Source organism: Gavialis gangeticus, unplaced genomic scaffold (assembly GCF_001723915.1).
Source record: "Gavialis gangeticus isolate Ggan-Ray unplaced genomic scaffold, GavGan_comp1, whole genome shotgun sequence".
NCBI classification, from domain to species: Eukaryota; Metazoa; Chordata; order Crocodylia; family Gavialidae; genus Gavialis; species Gavialis gangeticus.
The window spans coordinates 25423211-25430434 of record NW_017729030.1 but is presented as its reverse complement, the minus strand read 5'-3'; positions in this window follow the sequence as shown (position 1 = coordinate 25430434).

Sequence of the window (7224 nt, the reverse complement as noted above, 5' to 3'; positions counted from 1 at the left end):
GGGTTTGGGGGAGACGCTGTTTCCCCTAGCGCCCGCTGGCATAACAAGGAGTAATGGGCACAAGCTGATGGAGAGGAGGTATAGATTGGACATCCGCAAAAACTACTTCACGGTTAGGGCGGCTAGGAGCTGGAACCAACTTCCAAGGGAAGTGGTGCTGGCCCCTACCCTGGGGGTCTTTAAGAAGAGGCTGGATGCCTACCTGGCTGGACTCGCTTGAGTCCCATTTCTCTTTTTGGGGTTTTTTGTTGTTCTCCCGCCCTGGCGGGGGGTCAGGCTAGAAGATCTACTAGGTCCCTTCCGACCCTTAATCTATGAATCTATATACTGCTGAGCACCACCCCTTCCAGTCAGGTGGCTCCTCAGTCACCCACAGGCATTTGTCCTTTGCTTAAGGGCCAGTCCACCCTCTGCTGAAGCCCCACTACACTCTCTGCTTCAAGTGACAGGAGCCTCTGGCTCACTGTCACAGGTTATTTCAGTAAATAAACTACAAAAGCAATAAAAGGGTATCTGTGCTGCCTGGAGGCCATTGTAGGTGCCTCATACAGTATTGCTCTCTGAGAGGCCTGAGCTGAGAAATGAAGGAGTGCAAGACCCCTGAGGCACAAATGGAAATTCAGTAATCTGTGGTGAAACCACAAAAACAAGCAGCAAACATCCATTGGATTGTGGCAAACAATGCAATATGTTTAGCAAAAGCAGCTCTATCAGCTGTAGGCGGTTTCTGGAAATACTTCTTTATTGAACTTGATGCATCTTCAAAACAGAAAAGACGAGCACAGAATGACATACAAAGATGTAGGCCCCTGGTACACATTCATTTAGTAGCACAATGGGGTTTGAGTCCCAGCCCCAATAATTGTGCCCCCAGCCATGCCATATGTGCATAGCTGGGCATGTGATTTTAGAATAAGGAATCAGATCCAAATCATACCATTACTATTTGAAAGTGAAAAGTATGCCCAGGATCATGATCCTGGGCTTCCTCCGAACCAGCCAGTTGAAACCTAGGTGCCTGCATCCCAATGTGAACTGGCACAGTTGTAGGGGTGGGAACAACAATCAGCCGGTTGTTCCCTCTGGAGGTATCAGAGCCAGTTCAAAACTCCAGTGCAGTATTGTCAGTGTCAGTCCCAGGACTATATGGGAGCGGGTTGAAGACCACAAAGGATGTGGTGGTTTTTAAAAGTCCTGGCTCATAGGGATCCCAGGATCATAGAATCTCTCCCCAGTCCTAGGGTCCCTGTGGCTGGGATGTGTCAAGTGCCTTGCTCCAGCTTCCCTGGGAGCTGCAGTACAGGCAGTCAACCTTCAGGGTCATGGGGAGCAATAGGGCTCATTACTGCCAAGCTCCAGAATCTGCCTTGTTCCTTAGCCCCTGAGCCATGCAGGCACCCAGCCACACAGCACCTTGGCCCAACTCATAAACTCCCCTCAAGTTGGCACCTTGAAAACACCATGGTTCAGTCCCACTAATGGCTGCACTATATGGCTTTCAGCCTGCCCACATGTGGGGAGCTGTCAGCCAAGCCCCCTCTTCCACACATTCAATTTAAGGCAAAATGGAAGTCACTCACAAAAATATAATGCATATTTTATGGAATATTTTTGTGGTTGGTTTCCCATTTAGTCACACCATTAATTCCTTGAATGTGTAGCAGGGTTGCTGGTTATGGTATGATTATCAACTTAATCATGTCTTATGTATAATGTCTGCCAGAGCCTGGTTTCACATTTAGAAGGGAATAAACTCAATTCTTAACTTGAGAGAAGCCTCAAGCCAATTATAACATAGAGGGCATTTTGACAGCCTCAGAACATGCCAGTCTCAGATTGCTCCCAACATGGCATGACACACCCATTGTCAGCAAGCTGAGACTGAGTAGTAGGAACTGGCTATATAGGCTCTATAAAAACCAAGAAATTCGTATTTATAAGAGTAAGCCTCAGAGTAGTGTAAAGGAATAATGTTCAAGGGCAAGGATCTAGCCTTTTCAAAATATTTTGAAGCAAACCACTTCCCTGTGCCTCTGTACCTCAACTTGTCAGAGCCATGATACAGGCCTATATTCTTTAACTTTCCTTAAGATATACCACATTAAAAATAAAATTTTAGTTACTAAAATGCAAGAAATAAAAATCAGAATGGAGGGGAAATGTTTCCCCTTTATAGTCATAGCTCTGAATTTTGGCCTCTACTCCCAAGTTATTTCAATAAATGTATTTTCAGATCCTGTTTAGGTATTTTAATGTGTTTTATTGTCAAACAGTGTTTCAAGAATTTTGGATAAAGAAGGATAAACTGTTCCTCACCCTCTAAGGTAGATGGTATATGTCTGTCTCCTTTCCTGTTTCTTCAGGCCAGCCGTATAGAATGTTGAGTGCATATGCATACGGGAGAAGGAGCTGGCTACAGAAAGACAAAGGTAATTCTTGACAAAGACAGAAATCCTTCTGGACATTGAGACTGACTCTCTCTCTCTCCCCCCCTCACTCAGTTATGGCTTGATCATAGAAAACTAGTGTTGGAAGGGACCTCAGGATGTCATCTAATCCAACCTGCTGAACAAAGCAGGACCAGCCCAACTAGATCATCCCAGACAAGGCTTTGTCTAGCCGGGTCTTAAAAGCCTCCAAGAATGGAGAGCCCACAACCTCTCTGGGTAACCTGTTCCAGTGTTTTACTACTCTTGTAGTGAGATAATTCTTCCTAATATCTAACCTAAACTTCCCTTGCTGCAACTTGAGACCATTGTCCCTTGTTCTGTCATCTGCCAGCACTAAGAACAGTCTAGCTCCATTCTCTTTTGAACCTCCCTTCAGGTAGTTGAAGGCTGCTCTTAAATCCCCTCTCAGCCTTCTCTTCTCTAGACTAAATAAGCCCAGTTTCATATGTCATATGCACCAGCCCCCTCACCATCTCCATTGCCCTCCACTGGACACTGTCCAATTTGTCCACATCCTTTCTGTAGTGTGTGTGTGGGGGGGGGCAAACTTGAACACAGTACTCCAGATGTGGCTTCACCACTTCAGACTAGAGGGGCACTCCTACCAATGCAGCCCAGTATGCTGTTAGTTTTCTTGGCAAAAAAGGGCACACTGTTGGCTCATATTCAGCTTAAACCCCAGGCCCAACCAGTCAGCCCCCAGCCTGTACTGTGCATGGGATTATTCCATCCTAAGTGCAGGACTTTGCACTTGTCCTTATTGAACCTCATGAGATTCCTTTTGGCCCAATCCTCCAATTTGTCTAGGTCCTCTGAATCCTAGCCCTACCCTCCAGCATATCTACTATTCCTCTCAGCTTGATGTCATCTGCAAACTTGCTGAGAGTGGACTTTATGCCACCTTCCAGGTCATTGATGAAGATATAAAACAAAACCAGCCCCAGGTCTGACCCCTGGGGTACTCCACTTGATCCTGGCTGCCAACTAGATATTGAGCCATTGATTACTGCCCTCTGAACCCAATGCTCCAGCCAGTTTTCTGTCCACCTTACAGTCCATTCATTCAGCCCATACGTCCTTAGCTTGCCTGGGAGAATGTTGTACCTTGATTTTTAGCAAAGCTCCCACACCACATCCACTGGTCTCCCCGCATCCACAAAGCCAGTCATCTCATTATAGAAAGCAGTGAGGTTGGTCAGCCATGACTTGCCCTTGGTGAATCCAGGCTGACTGTTCCTAATCACTTTCTTCTCCTCCTTCAAGTTCATAGAAATGGATTCCCTGAGGATCTGCTCCATGATTTTTTCAGGGACTGAGGTGAGCCTGACCAGTCTGTAGTTCTCTGGATCCTCCTTTTTCCCTTTCTTAAATATGGGCGCTATGTTTGCCATTTTCCAATCATCCAGGACCTCTCCCAATCACCATGATTTTTCAAATATGATGGCCAGTGGCTCTGCAGTCCCATCAGCCAACTTCCTCAGCACTTTGGGTGTATCCTGTATGGCCCCATGGGCTTGTACACATCCGCCTTTTCTCAGTAGTCCCTAACCTGTTCTTTCAACGCTGCTGGCTGCTCACCTCCTCCCCAAATTGTACTACCAGGCACAGGAGTCTGGGAGCTGACCTTGCCTGTGAAGACTGAGGTGAAAAAGGGATTGAGTACTTTCTGCATCCCAACACTAGGTTGCATCCCCCACTCCATAAGGGATGCACACTTTCCCTGATCTTCCTCTTGTTACATGCTTGTATAAACCCTTTTTGTTACCCCGTTTACATCCTTTGGTAGCTGCAACTCCAACTGTGCTTTGGCCTTCCTGAGTCCATCCCTGCATTCCTGAACAATACTCTTATACTCCTCCCTAGTTGTTTGTCCAAGTTTCCACTTCTTATAAGCTTCTTTTCTGTGATTTAGTTTACTGGAAAGTTCCCTGCTAAGCCAAGCTGGTCTTCTGCCATACTTCCTAGTCTTCCTGCACATCAGGATGGTTTGTTCCTGCACTTTCAGTACGACTTTTATTTATTTATTTATTTTTTTTAAGTATAGCCAGATTTCCTGGACTCCTCTCCTCCTCAGTCTGGCTTCCCAGGGGGTCCTGTACATTAGTTCCCTGAACAAGTTGAAGCCTGCTTTTCTGAAGTCCAGGGTCCTTATTCTACTGCTCTCCATCCTTCCTTTCTTTGGGATTGTGGACTAAATCATCTCATGGCTACTGCTGCCTAAGTTGCCACCTGCTAGTACATTCCCCATCAATTCTTCCCTGTTTGAACAGCATATCAAGAATGTTAGCTTAGAAAATGGTATTTAAAGGTTTATTTTTTGGGAATTGGTTTATAGGTATATATAAATTCATTAGAACAGTTCAGGATGGGCAGCAGGGGTTAACTGATTTCTAAAAGCCTGAGTCTCACACACATACAGTTTCACAGAGTCCTGGAATCAGACAAGCTGTCTAATACAACAAGGCCAATGAACACACACAGTCTGAGAAACTACAGTCTTGTACCATATTGTGCCATAACACAAAAACAAGGGTGCCACCAGCTAACAAGGCTGCAGAGCAGGGGGGCCTGAGTCTGTTTTGGGGGAACAGACCAAATTAGGAGAAGGCCTGGAAAGACCAGATTAATGTGTGTGCATGTAATGAGCTATGTGAACATGTGACAAACACAGAGACCAACCAGCAACAGCCGTGGATCAAGAGTCATCAGGAGGGAAGGAGAATACAAAAGCAGAGACTTGGGAGTAACAAAGGGTACCTCCTCTCTTCCCACCCAGGTCCCTCCTTGTCCTCCACCTGGGTGGGTCCATCCTCTCCCCAAGAAGGTCCCTGAGAAGGATCCTTATTAGGACTGTGCAAAGCTTCGGCAGCTGTTTTGTTTCAATGCTGTTTTGACTCATTTTGAGCTCGGAACAGCAAAACCGAAATGAAATGAAGGGCTTTGAAACAGCTTCAAAAATGAAATGAGGCAAGTCAAAACCTTTAGAAAGTTCTGAAACTTTTCAAATTTTGAAGCAGCCAGCCAGGTGGTAGGAGGCAGGGGAGAGCCAGGGCTGCACTCCAAGTGGCTCTGGAGCCCTGTGTGGCTCAGCCCAGGAGGGAGCGCAGTCCTGGCTCTGTCTGCCTCCCACCACTGGACTGTGCTCTGATCGGCTCTGCCAGCCCCATGAAGCTCAGCCCAGTGGCAGACAGTGGGCAGAGCTGGTACTACGCTCTGCCTCCCATCACCAGGCTGATTTCCACAAGGCTGCAAGCCACTAGGAGCCGAGCCTGGTGGTGGGAGCTGAGGCTGGGCTCAGTTCCCCGGGGCTGCGAGCCACTGGGAACTGAGCCCAGCGGGGGGAAGTGCCTCCCACCACCAAGCTCAGTTCCCAGTGCTGGGGAACTCAACCTGGCTGGGGGATGTGCCTCCCACTGCAGAGTTCAGTTCCCAGCACTGGGGAACTCAGCCTGGGTGGAGGAAGCGCCTCTCACTGCTGGGCTCAGTTCCCAATGGCTCACAGTACTGAGCCCAGCAGTGGGAGGCATTTCCCCCAGCCGGCCTCATTTCCCCAGTACTGGGAACTGAGCCAAGCAGCAGGAGTTGCTTCCCCCAGCTGGGCTCAGTTCCCCAGTGCTGTGAGCCCAGGGCTGCAGGGCCTCTGCTGGACTCTTCCTCGGGGTGCAGGTCCCCAATCTGCCTGCCGGATCACAGGACGCTGGTCCTGCTCCCCAATTCCTGCTTGTCAGCAGCTTGAGGTGCAGCATCCTAGAAGCCCCTTCACTTATCTCCTTGAAACTTGGCAGGCTTTATGTCCTCAGAAGGGGCTAACAACCCTGCAAGTTTCATCAGAATCAGGCAAGAAATGACAAAGTTATAGGCTATTTTGTGCTTCCCCATTAAAGCCTATGGGCAAAACATCAAAACTGTCGAAACAGTGAAACCGTTTCAACAAAATGGAACAAAACAGAGCTTTTGAAATTAAACAAGACTCAAAATAAAACACTGGTCTCTTGAAATGGAAGTTAAAGTGGAATGCTGCTGTTAATCCCTATCCGTGTCCCCTGGGAGGGTCCTCGAGGCCACCATGAACAGAGGGCACAATGCCAGCCCACCACCAGCCGCCCCTCCACTCCAAACAAGTATCTGATCCTAAATCCAGAGCCAACAAAGAAGAACATGGCCTCTAGCTGGCTGCTCCAGCATTTGCACCAGGAAGTTGTCCCCAGCACTCTCCAAAAACTTCTTGGATTGCCTGTGCACTGTTGTATTGTCCTCCCAGTAGATGTCAGGGTGACTGAAATCTCCCATGAGAATCAAGGATCTGGAAACTTCTGGAACTTCTCCCATGAGAACCTGTGATCTGGAGACTTCCACTTGCTCCTATTGACCAAGAACAACAATTGTGAGCTATTCTTTGTTTTATACAGTTTCAGTTTTAACAGACTCCAAAATAATTATTGACCTATAATATCCTTATTTATTCTCCCCAATAAACTAGAAAGTATTGCAGTCATTTCTCCTCTTGCTTGCTACTTAAACAGAAAAATGAAGGTGCAGCATGGGTTAAGTTTCACTGGGTTTGTTTGGAGGTTTTTTTTGTTTTTGTTATTTAAAGAACATTTATTTTAGCTTTTCGTATTTCTAATTCTCAGTTTCAGGGGAAAATTTAGATTTTTCTGTACTCTGAAATAACACAAAGGAATATTATTTATTTTTATACAGTTTAATAAGAAACATTTCCAGCTCTATATTTCCACCAACAGGTGGAGCTAACAATTCTGAATTCAGAATC